Source organism: Bombina bombina, chromosome 6 (genome assembly GCF_027579735.1).
Source record: "Bombina bombina isolate aBomBom1 chromosome 6, aBomBom1.pri, whole genome shotgun sequence".
In the NCBI taxonomy this organism is placed as follows: domain Eukaryota; kingdom Metazoa; phylum Chordata; class Amphibia; order Anura; family Bombinatoridae; genus Bombina; species Bombina bombina.
The window spans coordinates 820,459,856-820,475,923 of NC_069504.1; the positions used below are offsets into that span (position 1 = coordinate 820,459,856).

General features: G+C 33.7%; 1 protein-coding gene across 1 annotated transcript in view; it reads right to left on the bottom strand.

Annotated features, from left to right (window-relative positions):
* PROM2 (prominin 2) overlaps positions 1-16,068 on the bottom strand; it is a 229,217-nt gene that overhangs the window by 192,677 nt on the left and 20,472 nt on the right. The window lies entirely within an intron of this gene.

Below are 16,068 nucleotides of genomic sequence, written 5' to 3' on the forward strand. Positions count from 1 at the left end.
AGGAGATAAAGGGAGAATAGAGAACACATAAGGGAGGAACGAGTGAAAAGGAGAGGAGAACAAAAGTGAAAGTAGAGAGAAGAGAAAAAACACAGAGGAAGAGGAAATGAAGAGAGAGAACAGAGAAGAGAGGGCAGATAAAGATGACAGGAGGAAAAGGAGAAAGGGGTAACTGAGGACAGAAATAAGGAAGAGATTGAAAGTGAGAAAACATAAAAGGAGAAAGAGGAAGTAGAGATGACAAAGAGAAAGTGAAGGAAAGAGACAGAAGAGGGATGGAGAGTAGGTAAAGTATAGGCAAAGTAATAATGATAATAATGATAATGTACATTGCATTGCTTTTTTACACCACTTAAATAACTATTTTATGAACAAAAAGTTATTTTAGGTGAACAATATACAACAAGATCTCAAAGAATATGAATAAGGTTTTCCAAGGAGCTAATCTTAAACCATATTCAGTGCATGTTACTCAACAGAAAATGGCTTAATGCCAAGTGTGTTAACTTGGTTTAGTTATATAAAGTTATATCACAGATTTTACAAAGGTCAGATTCAGGGCCTGATATTCAAAACCTCACCAGCATGGAGGGACATTGTGCAAAATCTTTGGGATTTTGTTAAGACCTTGTATTGTAATGTAGCAGTCTTTGTTTCACTTAAAGAACACTACATAGCAACATACACATCTCTCAAGTTAACATTTGTGTTTCTAAAAATTTTTAAGGGCCTTAACGTACTGACGAGATTTCTTAAATAATCTCACCTGAGCGGCGAAGTTTTGAATATCAGGCCCTCAGAATGTACTAGTTACAGATAAGGGGATTTTAAGAAGCATGTTGTCAATAGTAGCTCATGTCTCTAAGCCTAAAGATTTTATGACATCATTTTTCAGTTTTCTACTATTTGTATGAACACCATTTGTGTCTAACTGAAGTATGATTATTATACTATATTGTCAACTTAATAATAATAATTAAAAACAATAGAGTGAAACAGGAGAATCTTGGATCCCTCATAGCCTTTCCATAATAAATGGATACTAGTACTGAATCCCTCAGATTAGCATAGAATATACATACATATGAATGGAGCTTGATGCCCAACAGTAGTTATGAAGCAGTGGTCTAAAGACCGCTGCTCCATAACTGGTCCGCTGCCTCTGAGGCTGCGGTCTTCAATCCGCCCGATCCTATATGATCAGGCTGATTGACACCCCAGCTAGCGGCCGATTGGCTGCGAATCTGAAGGTGGCGGCATTGCACAAGCAGTTCACCAGAACTGCTTGTGCAATAATAAATGCCGACAGTGTATGCTGTCTGCATTTTTCGATGTGCTGCGGACATGATACGCTACATCATATTATGTCCGTCTGCACTTTAGTAAATCGGCCCCATAGACTCAGTGGTGGGATTCAGCAGGTTCTCACCAGTTCTTAAGAACCTGTTCCTAACATTTAGAAAGTGTACATGTTTTGTATTATAGAAAAATTAGAGAACCTGTTGCTAAAATTTTGGAATCCCATCAATGCATAGACTTTGAGGAAAATAAAAGCCTAAGGCCATGATTTTTATGACACAGGAAGCATTTTCATAAATGCTAAAATATACATAATTTCATATTATTTATAGTTTACTACCTGAAAATCCGGTCACGCTGGTCTTCCACTCTTCCCAAAAACTACACAAGGATTTTCTACATTGACATTCCCCATGCAGTCCCATAGTGGTGGGCATTGGGTCATTAAATGAAAAAATCTCAGATTTGGTTCACACCTTTTTTACAACCTTTTGTGACTAACCTTTATGGATATCTTAAAGATACCACCTCCTTTATATATGAAATTGAAGCCATTCAGTGGCGTGATACATACAGATTCATCACAGTGGACGTATCTGCACTGAACACTTCAATTCCGCACTCAGAAGGCTTAAAAATATTGGAATATTTTTTTAACACATTTTCACTATATGACCCTTGCACAATACAATTTTTGAATCCCACTGTGGAGTACTTACACAAAATTTCTTTCTGTTTGAGGGGCGTTACTAGAAGTGCGGCACAGCCAAAGGTAACAAATTTGCATCATTCTATGCTAATCTCTATATGGGATTTTGGGAGCTGCACCACATTTTTGGAGATACTAACCCTTTCAGAAAGAATATTGTATATTATGGAAGATATATTGATGACTTGTTGTTGGTATGGGAATGGTGATGAGCAGTCCATCCACCAATTTCATGAATACATCAATAGTAACAATTTAAATCTTATTTTTACACTTGAGCTCAACCCATCATGTATCAATTTTTTGGATGTTACTTTAAAATCCACTTAACTTTTTATTGAAGTTTAATTTTTTCGAAAAAGCGCAGCTGGCAACACTGTGCTGCACTCCACTTCTTGACCCTAAGCACACAATAAAATCCATACCTTATGGTCAATTCATACGCACCAAACGCAATTGTTCACAAGAGAGTGTATACAAAAAACATTCACATCCCCTTCTCCCCGTTCTATTCCCATATCACTTTTCATGTAGTAACTTTAATAATATATACTAATATTTTTGTAACTTGAAGCCAGGGCCGCCATCAGGGGGTGACAGGGGTGACTAGAGTCAGGGGCCTGAGAAATCTAAAGGGGCCCATCGCCCGTCCAAGCCTGTGACTGACATAGCACTCATAACTGTATTTTCTTTAGAGGTTAGCAGCACTGTGAAAAAAACTGAAGCTTGGTTTTTATTTTTAGCAATTTAAAAAATAAAAAACAGGGGGGTGGCTTTAGAGCCGGACCCCGGCTGGGGATGACATCACTCCCCCGGCCCCAAATATCAAACAGGGATATGATGCATCATGCATGAAGTTGCAGGTAAGACTGTCCCAGGACAGGACTGTCTTGTGAATGGTTAGAGGGCAGAGAGAAGGAGCAGGACAATAGAGTGCACATAGAGTGTGCAGAAACTTCCTGGCCCTGATGTAAGGCACACGCAGGAGGTCTAACGGCCACGCAGTGGAGGAGTCCTAACTTAGGGTGTGTGGGAAGTGTTGCAGCGAGTCAACGACTCTGAGACTGACTAACTGAGGGACCGAGGGGAATCTGGAGGAACTTGACAGGTATAAATACATAAGGAAGGAATAGGATTAAGGAGTCAGTGTCACACAACAAGGAAAGTTCAAGGGACTACACACTACACTAGCCCTGGCACACTCACACAGTATTATACAACTTTACAAGGGGCGTAACCTTAGGTAAAGGTTGTTAGTTATTATTATTGTTTTAAATAATTTGTAAAAATAATAACTATCAACTTTTACCTAAGTCCATTGTAAGAATAGTACTTTTATTTAATATATTTATTCTTAAGCAGTTTCCATTGCTGCAAGCCTGCACTGGTGGAGAATAAGATAAAAAAAAAAGTTTAATGCCCAGGAACATAAGAGGTGGGCTGCTTGTAGCATGTTTTTTTTTTCATGCATGATGCATATACTACAACATAGTGCATATACTATAGCTTTAAAAAACAATGCTGCACTGACTGTCCCCTGAAAGCACTGCTGCTAAATATTTTATTTTTCTGGCATTTCTCACAGTCACTGTCTGTCACGTATTATATGATGTATATTGTGAATTGTGTGATATATACATGAGATAACTGTCCTGTTATGTATATTCCAGTAATAGATAGGTTTGTATGGGAATAACTGTGTATGTGTGAACATTTATTTTGGAAATGCCAGAAATAAATGAACATTACTCCCTGTCTGACCAAAAAAGCAATCTATATATAACAATTGCAGGACTTTGGTGTCTGGTGGGATGTACAAAGTCATGAAATGCTTCAATTTTTTCCCTACAAAAGCTCATGTAAAATTGTTTTGTGTTAGTGACTTATGAATATGAGTTTTTGCCGTTTTTATTTTCTATATCGCAATAGTCAAATTCATCCCGTAATAAAAAATTTTTTTTTAACCCTGCTGGTCACGTTTTTACACCAGCCAATTGACTTTCTGGCCGTCAGGCGGCCGTCACTTGACGTCATCACCATCTTACACGCTCTGCGCATGCGTTAGCTTTTTCACACTCCCTGAAAAACAAAGCGCGCCCCCGTTTCGCACATGCTTACTGCAAATTTCCTTACTGGCATTAACGCATGCGCATTTTCGATCGGCGATGATGTTTTGCGCATGCGCAGTGGTTTCCTTCGCCGTGCACTAGCATTGAAGACACGTATAGAGCGGGTGGGAACGCTCTACACGTCATAAGCTAAGAAATAAGGAAATGGATCATGGGAGGAGTTTATAACGGAACGGTAGGGAAGAACAAAATAAATTTATTATAGAAATATGTAATGTTGCCCAGAAAATAAGTTAGCGACTGTATATTTCACAAGGTGCTTGATTAAATACTGCTTGCAGAACGAGCAAACTTTACCTTCACTTTAAGTCTTCACAAATAGTGAGCTGGCATGGTGTTTGAATACTGGTACACAGCCACAGCCCCTTAGCATATGTGCATATGCCACTGAAAAACAGTAATAACTTTTACCAGAAGCATTTTTGCTAATGGAATTATACTATTCTCTGGATAATCTTTGATTTAGATATATCATCATATGTAGCATCACTTGTATCTACTGCTTTATATCCCCAAGACTACTGTACTAGAGTTATTCAGGCTTTGCAACAACGCTATGTTAAAGGGAAATGTTTAAACTATACCAAAAAGTCAATTCTTTTCACTGAAACTTTTTCTCATGAAATTAATTTTGATTTTTTTTTATATTTTAAAGGGATAGTAAAGTCAAAATAAAACTTCAATGATTCCGATAGAGTATGCTATTTTAAACAACTTTCTAATTTGCTTTGTTCTATTGGTATCCTTTGTTGAAGAGAATACTTAGGTGGGCTCAGGAGCAGTATGCACTACTGGAAGCCAGCTGCTAATTGCACACATATATCTCTCTTGGTATTGGCTCACCTGTTGTGTTCAGCTAGCTCCCAGTTGTACATTGCTGCTCTTTCAACAAAGGATACCAAGAGAAGCACACATGATAACATAAATAATTTGAAAGTTGGTTATGGGGTTCTATGCCCCTTTAATTGATTGTGTGTGTTGGTTTCCAATTTATATGTTACTATGTACCAATGACTTGTTATGCATACTGCTGAGTATGAAATTTATTTTACATTGCTCCTTTCAGTTAATTTTGGTATATGGAACACGTGATGTGGTGGCAGGCTTAAGATTTTTTTTGCCTAAATATAAGTGGCCGGGGGGGGGGGGGCTGCCTACTGTCTCAGTCAGGGGCCCCAACATTTCTAGTGGCCTGCTTGAAGCCTCTATTTCTAAAATGCTTGTATTCCAAGTAATTAACACACAGGTGTTCTCATTAGACACAATGGCTTTAAAGGGACATGAAAAACAATTTTTTTTCTTTCATGATTTAGAAAGAGCATGCAATTTTAAACAACTTTCTAGTTTACTTCTATTATCTAATTTCATTCTCTTGATATCCTTTGCTGAAAAGCATATCTAGATGGCTTAGTAGATGCTAATTGGTTGCTGCCCATAGATGCCTCATATGATTGGCTCATCCATGTGCATTGCTATATCTTCAACAAAGGATATCTAAAAAATGAAGCAAATTAGATAATAGAAGTAAAATGGAATGTTGTTTAAAATTGTATTCTCTACCTGAATTATGAAAAAAAAAATATTTGGGTTTAGTGTCCCTTTAAATACACGCAGGTTAGTGCACTAAAACATGGCAGTGACCAAGATCTAGGGGAGAGCCCGAAACATAATATGGCCATCAGTCCTAACCTGATCTTGGATTTCCATTTGCTTTTATGGCTTCTGTTTTTAAATGTTTGACTACAATAAAGAATTTTCTTGTTTTTATAAACTTGTGATCCTTATAGAATTGGAGGTGTGGAAATACTTGTTCCATTTATAAACCACAAAACAGCATAGGAATTAAAATCTTTTTTCTTACTGGTGCGAATCAACTTGACGAAACTAAGCCTTAAGAATAATATGATGCTTGACTCCACAACCTCATATTAGCTTACTAGCATAGTACTGGGAAATATAGAGCCCCAAGACAATGTGATGCAATGAGGCTTGCTATACAGGAGCAAGGATGCATAGCGTGCAAAATGCATTTTTCTTCTCTTTCTGAATTTGCAGTTTTTTAGTCCACTGTCATCATGATGAGTTAATTGCTAATCTTCTTATAGCAAAGCTATTAAACACTAGATGCTTCTTACACCTCCCTAAGCAAAGTAGTAAAAATAATTAATATTATATATATACAAATACACAAATATATATACATATAGTGCATTTTGGTAAAAAAACTAAAAGGTGCTGGTACTCATTGATTTTGATTGTAATATTCTGCTCAGTAACTTTGAGAAAAGCAAAGGGACAAGATTATTTACATCTGATGTATTTTTGCAGCCCTGTATATATTGTGTGTGTATATATATATATATATATATATATATATATATATATATATAGATATAGATATATATATATATATATAAAAATAACAAGAGTACAGTATTGCATTGATAAGTTTGATACTTTTTTATTGGATTAACTATACATTTATAAGATGACAAGCTTTTGCAAGAGTGTCTTCCTTTTTCAAGTCTGAAGCAATATACAGTATATATGCACACACACACACACACATATATATCGGAACAATCCCTCTAAACCAAACTACTTGACAATGAAAGATTTGGATTTCTGAATGTTTCTGTATTGGATCTGTGAGATTGGACAATATTTTATGTAATTTCTGCAATATTTGCATGTCATAATACAGCTTATTTATGCAACCTAAAGCTAGTTTTGTATACAACAAGAATATAGTACTGTATTGTAATCAGAAAGGTAATAGTTGTTTGTTTTTTAAATAAATATAGACTAGTATTTGCAGGCAGAGAGGATTTTTGACAATGGCAGGAAAAAAAATAGTAATTTTTAATAATTTTATTTAAAAAATACTGTGTATATATAGATATAAATAATTATATATATGCTATATTATAAATATATATATATATATAATTATATATATGCTATATTATAAATATATATATATATATATATATATATACCTGTATATTGCAGGTCAGACAACTTTCAGAAATAGTTTTTGTAGCATTAAATCAAGAAATCTGCTCCAATATGTAAACTGAAAACAAACCTGTTTTCCTTTACATAAGAGTTTTCGTTTTAATTTTTTTTTAACCTATTGCTCATGCTCAATATTTTTGAAAATGAGATAATCGAGAAACATTTGAAATTATAATTTTATTTTTTTATAAATTCTTATTTTTTCTAATTATTTTATAAAAATTTCTAGTTACGTTTCAGAATAAAATACTGTCAATTTATTTTACTTTTTATAAATATTTATTTTGTATTTTGAAACTGATTCTGTATGTATACATTAGATACAGTTTTATCTACTTAATAGGAAAGTCAGAATTAAACTTGACCTGATTGAGACAGATCAAATTTACTTTGTTCTCTTGGTATCCTATGTTGAACAATATGTTCATATCTTACATTACTGGGAGCTTGCTGGTGAATGGTAGCTATATTTATCTCTTGTCATTGGCTCACTAGTTTCATGGAGTGGATTGTTGCTCTTGAGCTAACTTTAATTATGTGTTTAATCCTTTTGCATGGGTTAAACACATAGTTATATACAAGTAGTAGAGCTATATAAACATACTCTATCTTATTACAGCATTTGCCTCTAAACGTCAGATTAAACGTTCATGATTCCGAAACAGAATGCAATTAAAATAAAAAAATAAAAAAATCCAATTTACTTCTGAAATCAAATTGTTGCTTGTTCTATTGTTAACTTTTGTTGAACAGTATAGTAAGGTAGGCTCATGAGTGTGCATGTTTTAAAGGGATACTGAACCCATTTGTTTATTTTTCTTTAATGATTCGGATAGAGTATGCAATTTTAAGCAACTTTCTAATTTACTCCTATTATCAATTTTTCTTCGTTCTCTTAGAATCTTTATTTAAAAAAGGAAGAATGTAATCTTACGAGCTTGCTGATTGGTGCATACATTTAGTTACCAATCAGCAAGCGCTACCCAGATGCTAAACAAAAGATGGGCCGACTCGTAAGCTCACATTCTTGCTTTTTCATATAAAGATACCAAGACAATGAATAAAAATTGATATTAGGAGTAAATTAGAAAGTTGCTTAAACTTGCACACTCTATCTGAATCATGAAAGAAAAAAAAAAGTGGGTTCAGTGTCCCTTTAAAGAGCACCATTAGCAGAGTTTATCATTGTTGCAGGCGAACAGGTTTGCAAGTAGTGAACCTGTCCGCTTGCAATCACCACTTGCAATGCTGCATCCCACAACAAAATTTGATAATGCCGCCCCCTGCTCCTGAGCAACCAATGAAAATGCGAGTGTCGCAGTTCTTGCTTCTTAAAGGGATATGAAACACAATTTTTTTATTTCATGATTCGGATAGAGCATGCAATTTTAAGCAACTTTCTAATTTACTCCTATGATCAATTTTTCTTTATTCTCTTGCTGTCTTTATTTGAAAAATCGGTAATGCAAGCTTAGGAGCCGGCCCATTTTTAGTTCAGTACCTGGGTAGCACTTGCTGATTGGTGGCATAGCCAAAAAGGCAACAAATGCAGCTTTATAAATTGTTGCCATATAGTTCTCAAGACATGGGCACACTTCTTGGTCTGCATATGCTGCCCAACAAAGAAATCCATTAGAACAATGTAAATGTTATCTTAAAATGAAACAGATTTTTAAAATTAATTAAATACGCTATCTTATTCATAAAAGGTTAATTTTGACTTTACTGTCCCTTTAATGGCAGGATGTAGTTAATCGCGCGCAGAAGGCTGAAATTCACATCTGTCACTGTGTCTCCCTCATTTAAAAAGGGGGCTGTGCAATATTTCAGGGCTAACATGTGGTTTTCAGGCAGTTATACATTAGTACGAGAACTAGATGGCAGCACTGTTTTAGTGCCCTAGACATGTGCAGTTTGCCTATCTACATGTCTCTTCAACAAAAAATAACAGGAGAATAAAGCAAACTTGATAATAGAAGTAAATTGGAAACTTTGTTTTAAAAATTGTATTCTCTTTCTGAATCACAAAAGAAAAAGGGACAGTCCCTTTAAAGGGACAGTTTACTTGTTTTTTTTATTGTTTAAAAAGATAACATCTTTACTACCCATCCCCCAACTTTGCATAACCAACATTGTTATATTAAAATACTTTATGACCTCTAAGTTTGCCTGTTTCTAAGCCCCTTAAAAAAAATTATAAAAAATATATTTATATAAAAGTATTAGTCATGCTAAACTGTGGAATGTTTAATAAAGGGATTATCTATCTTTTTAAACTATAACACTTTTCTGTTAGACTGTCCCTTTAAAGGGACACTCAAGTCAAAATACATTTTTATGATTCAGAAAGAGCCAGTCTTTTTATTCACACTTTCAGGGGAACAAGATCATATTTAGCATGTGCACAAGCTCAAAGGGTATACGTATACTAGTCTGTGATTGGCTGATGTCTGTCACATGATACTGGGGGCTGGAAAATGGGAGGAAAAATAAATTTGTCAGAAAAAAATCTACTGCTTATTTAAAATTCAAAGTGAGGGGCATATTTATCAAGCTCCGTATGGCGCTTGATGCCCCTTGTTTCTGGCGAGCCTTCAGGCTCGCCAGAAACACAAGTTGTTAAGCAGCAGTACTCCATAACCTGTCCGCCTGATCTGAGGTGGCAGACAGACATTGCCGGAAATCAACCCAATCCTATACGATCGGGTTGATTGACACCCCCTGCTAGCGGCCAATTGGCCGCGAATCTGCAGGGGGCGGCGTTGCCCCAGCAGTTCACAAGAACTGCTGGTGCAATGATAAATTCCGACAACCCAATATCGCCCCTAAGTTAGGGATTGGCGAATGTGTAAATTTTCGAATTTCGAATGTAGAACGAATGTTATTACCGAAATTCGAATTCTAAATCCAAATGTCGATAAGAACGAATATTCTTAAAAATTCGAAAATCGAATGCTATTTACAGTCACTTTCGAATTTGAATGTTTATAATTATATTGAATGTCCACATTCGAAATTTCGAATTTAACATTCTATTTAACAAATACTATTCAGAAGTTCAATAGTTCATGTGGTAGGGCGGGAATCTAGTAAATTGATACATAATAGATACAAATATATCATTTTGAATGTTTCCATATAGAATATTGCATAATTCGAATATTATATTTAAAGAAAGCATTAGAAATACTATTACAATCTAAATTCGAATTTTTCGAATTCGAATATTGCATAATTCGAATATTACATTTAAAGAAAAAGCATTAGAAATACTATTACAATCTAAATGCAAATTTTTCGAATTCGAATACTGTATTGCATAATTTGAATATTACATTTAAAGAAAAAGCATTAGAAATACTATTACAATCTAAATTCAAATTTTTCGAATTCGAATATTGCATAATTCGAATATTACATTTAAAGAAAAAGCATTAGAAATACTATTACAATCTAAATTTGAATTTTTCGAATTCGAATATTGCATAATTCAAATATTACATTTAAAGAAAAAGCATTAGAAATACTATTACAATCTAAATTCGAATTTTTCAAAAAGAATATTTTCGAATGTAATCGTAAAATTCGAAACTGAACATTTGAAAATTGAATGTTAGAATGTTATGTAAACATTCGAAATTCGATTCGAACAAACGAATGTGTTAAAATTTGTGCCGTTTTTCGAATGTTGCGAAACATTCGCCCATTCCTACCCTAAGTGTTATTTGATTGTTTTTTGTTATGTACTAGTTAATTATGTAATTCTACTGCATTTAGGGGTCCTTGTGTTTCCAGCATTTAATGGGACAGTCTACTTGAAAATTGTTATTGTTAAAAAAGATAGATAAACCCTTTATTACCCATTTCTCAGTTTTACACAACTTTGATTACCTGTATCTGAGCCCTTGCAGACTGCTCCTTATCTCAGTGCCTGTTACAATCTTGCATTTTATCAAATCAATGCTGGTTCTTGTATAACCATTATCACTCTACACTGGAGAGACCACAATGTTATCTATATGGTGCACATGTTGTGCAAAATTTCAAAAGCACTGAGATAAGGGGAGGCCTGCAGCGGCTTCAAAACAGGCAAATTTAGAGGTTATAAAGTATATTAATATAAAAATGATGGTTGTGTAAACCTGGAGATAGGGCAGTAAAGGGGTTATCTATCTTTTTAAACAGTAAAGTAGACTGTCCCATTAGGTAGATGAAGGAAATGCATATAAAATAAATAAATTAAGCAGTAAAAATACACGGTCAAACATTATATTGTAGCATCATTTTATTAATTCTAACAAAATAGTTTTTAAAAAAATCATATTTTATGGAAATAAAAAAAAAAATTGTGTTGAAATTCTAGAAAAACAACCATTAAAGTATACAGTAGAAATCATAATAAACCTACACTGCACATATAAAAATGCTTTGAAATTCATAAGCACATAGTTAAAGTACTGCTCAGGAACCATAGAGAACTGTTGGTTCGGAGCGGAAACTGCTTGAGAGCATATATTTTTTTTCACTTTAATGTACTTTTAAGTTTTAAAATGTATCCTCTGAAGTTTTAAAATGTATCCAATGAATAAAAATGTATTTTTAATAATTTTATTTAAAAAATACTGTGTATATATAGATATAAATAATTATATATATGCTATATTATAAATATATATATATATATAATTATATATATGCTATATTATAAATATATATATATATATATATATATATACCTGTATATTGCAGGTCAGACAACTTTCAGAAATAGTTTTTGTAGCATTAAATCAAGAAATCTGCTCCAATATGTAAACTGAAAACAAACCTGTTTTCCTTTACATAAGAGTTTTCGTTTTAATTTTTTTTTAACCTATTGCTCATGCTCAATATTTTTGAAAATGAGATAATCGAGAAACATTTGAAATTATAATTTTATTTTTTTATAAATTCTTATTTTTTCTAATTATTTTATAAAAATTTCTAGTTACGTTTCAGAATAAAATACTGTCAATTTATTTTACTTTTTATAAATATTTATTTTGTATTTTGAAACTGATTCTGTATGTATACATTAGATACAGTTTTATCTACTTAATAGGAAAGTCAGAATTAAACTTGACCTGATTGAGACAGATCAAATTTACTTTGTTCTCTTGGTATCCTATGTTGAACAATATGTTCATATCTTACATTACTGGGAGCTTGCTGGTGAATGGTAGCTATATTTATCTCTTGTCATTGGCTCACTAGTTTCATGGAGTGGATTGTTGCTCTTGAGCTAACTTTAATTATGTGTTTAATCCTTTTGCATGGGTTAAACACATAGTTATATACAAGTAGTAGAGCTATATAAACATACTCTATCTTATTACAGCATTTGCCTCTAAACGTCAGATTAAACGTTCATGATTCCGAAACAGAATGCAATTAAAATAAAAAAATAAAAAAATCCAATTTACTTCTGAAATCAAATTGTTGCTTGTTCTATTGTTAACTTTTGTTGAACAGTATAGTAAGGTAGGCTCATGAGTGTGCATGTTTTAAAGGGATACTGAACCCATTTGTTTATTTTTCTTTAATGATTCGGATAGAGTATGCAATTTTAAGCAACTTTCTAATTTACTCCTATTATCAATTTTTCTTCGTTCTCTTAGAATCTTTATTTAAAAAAGGAAGAATGTAATCTTACGAGCTTGCTGATTGGTGCATACATTTAGTTACCAATCAGCAAGCGCTACCCAGATGCTAAACAAAAGATGGGCCGACTCGTAAGCTCACATTCTTGCTTTTTCATATAAAGATACCAAGACAATGAATAAAAATTGATATTAGGAGTAAATTAGAAAGTTGCTTAAACTTGCACACTCTATCTGAATCATGAAAGAAAAAAAAAAGTGGGTTCAGTGTCCCTTTAAAGAGCACCATTAGCAGAGTTTATCATTGTTGCAGGCGAACAGGTTTGCAAGTAGTGAACCTGTCCGCTTGCAATCACCACTTGCAATGCTGCATCCCACAACAAAATTTGATAATGCCGCCCCCTGCTCCTGAGCAACCAATGAAAATGCGAGTGTCGCAGTTCTTGCTTCTTAAAGGGATATGAAACACAATTTTTTTATTTCATGATTCGGATAGAGCATGCAATTTTAAGCAACTTTCTAATTTACTCCTATGATCAATTTTTCTTCATTCTCTTGCTGTCTTTATTTGAAAAATCGGTAATGCAAGCTTAGGAGCCGGCCCATTTTTAGTTCAGTACCTGGGTAGCACTTGCTGATTGGTGGCATAGCCAAAAAGGCAACAAATGCAGCTTTATAAATTGTTGCCATATAGTTCTCAAGACATGGGCACACTTCTTGGTCTGCATATGCTGCCCAACAAAGAAATCCATTAGAACAATGTAAATGTTATCTTAAAATGAAACAGATTTTTAAAATTAATTAAATACGCTATCTTATTCATAAAAGGTTAATTTTGACTTTACTGTCCCTTTAATGGCAGGATGTAGTTAATCGCGCGCAGAAGGCTGAAATTCACATCTGTCACTGTGTCTCCCTCATTTAAAAAGGGGGCTGTGCAATATTTCAGGGCTAACATGTGGTTTTCAGGCAGTTATACATTAGTACGAGAACTAGATGGCAGCACTGTTTTAGTGCCCTAGACATGTGCAGTTTGCCTATCTACATGTCTCTTCAACAAAAAATAACAGGAGAATAAAGCAAACTTGATAATAGAAGTAAATTGGAAACTTTGTTTTAAAAATTGTATTCTCTTTCTGAATCACAAAAGAAAAAGGGACAGTCCCTTTAAAGGGACAGTTTACTTGTTTTTTTTATTGTTTAAAAAGATAACATCTTTACTACCCATCCCCCAACTTTGCATAACCAACATTGTTATATTAAAATACTTTATGACCTCTAAGTTTGCCTGTTTCTAAGCCCCTTAAAAAAAATTATAAAAAATATATTTATATAAAAGTATTAGTCATGCTAAACTGTGGAATGTTTAATAAAGGGATTATCTATCTTTTTAAACTATAACACTTTTCTGTTAGACTGTCCCTTTAAAGGGACACTCAAGTCAAAATACATTTTTATGATTCAGAAAGAGCCAGTCTTTTTATTCACACTTTCAGGGGAACAAGATCATATTTAGCATGTGCACAAGCTCAAAGGGTATACGTATACTAGTCTGTGATTGGCTGATGTCTGTCACATGATACTGGGGGCTGGAAAATGGGAGGAAAAATAAATTTGTCAGAAAAAAATCTACTGCTTATTTAAAATTCAAAGTGAGGGGCATATTTATCAAGCTCCGTATGGCGCTTGATGCCCCTTGTTTCTGGCGAGCCTTCAGGCTCGCCAGAAACACAAGTTGTTAAGCAGCAGTACTCCATAACCTGTCCGCCTGATCTGAGGTGGCAGACAGACATTGCCGGAAATCAACCCAATCCTATACGATCGGGTTGATTGACACCCCCTGCTAGCGGCCAATTGGCCGCGAATCTGCAGGGGGCGGCGTTGCCCCAGCAGTTCACAAGAACTGCTGGTGCAATGATAAATTCCGACAACCCAATATCGCCCCTAAGTTAGGGATTGGCGAATGTGTAAATTTTCGAATTTCGAATGTAGAACGAATGTTATTACCGAAATTCGAATTCTAAATCCAAATGTCGATAAGAACGAATATTCTTAAAAATTCGAAAATCGAATGCTATTTACAGTCACTTTCGAATTTGAATGTTTAGAATTATATTGAATGTCCACATTCGAAATTTCGAATTTAACATTCTATTTAACAAATACTATTCAGAAGTTCAATAGTTCATGTGGTAGGGCGGGAATCTAGTAAATTGATACATAATAGATACAAATATATCATTTTGAATGTTTCCATATAGAATATTGCATAATTCGAATATTATATTTAAAGAAAGCATTAGAAATACTATTACAATCTAAATTCGAATTTTTCGAATTCGAATATTGCATAATTCGAATATTACATTTAAAGAAAAAGCATTAGAAATACTATTACAATCTAAATGCAAATTTTTCGAATTCGAATACTGTATTGCATAATTTGAATATTACATTTAAAGAAAAAGCATTAGAAATACTATTACAATCTAAATTCAAATTTTTCGAATTCGAATATTGCATAATTCGAATATTACATTTAAAGAAAAAGCATTAGAAATACTATTACAATCTAAATTTGAATTTTTCGAATTCGAATATTGCATAATTCAAATATTACATTTAAAGAAAAAGCATTAGAAATACTATTACAATCTAAATTCGAATTTTTCAAAAAGAATATTTTCGAATGTAATCGTAAAATTCGAAACTGAACATTTGAAAATTGAATGTTAGAATGTTATGTAAACATTCGAAATTCGATTCGAACAAACGAATGTGTTAAAATTTGTGCCGTTTTTCGAATGTTGCGAAACATTCGCCCATTCCTACCCTAAGTGTTATTTGATTGTTTTTTGTTATGTACTAGTTAATTATGTAATTCTACTGCATTTAGGGGTCCTTGTGTTTCCAGCATTTAATGGGACAGTCTACTTGAAAATTGTTATTGTTAAAAAAGATAGATAAACCCTTTATTACCCATTTCTCAGTTTTACACAACTTTGATTACCTGTATCTGAGCCCTTGCAGACTGCTCCTTATCTCAGTGCCTGTTACAATCTTGCATTTTATCAAATCAATGCTGGTTCTTGTATAACCATTATCACTCTACACTGGAGAGACCACAATGTTATCTATATGGTGCACATGTTGTGCAAAATTTCAAAAGCACTGAGATAAGGGGAGGCCTGCAGCGGCTTCAAAACAGGCAAATTTAGAGGTTATAAAGTATATTAATATAAAAATGATGGTTGTGTAAACCTGGAGATAGGGCAGT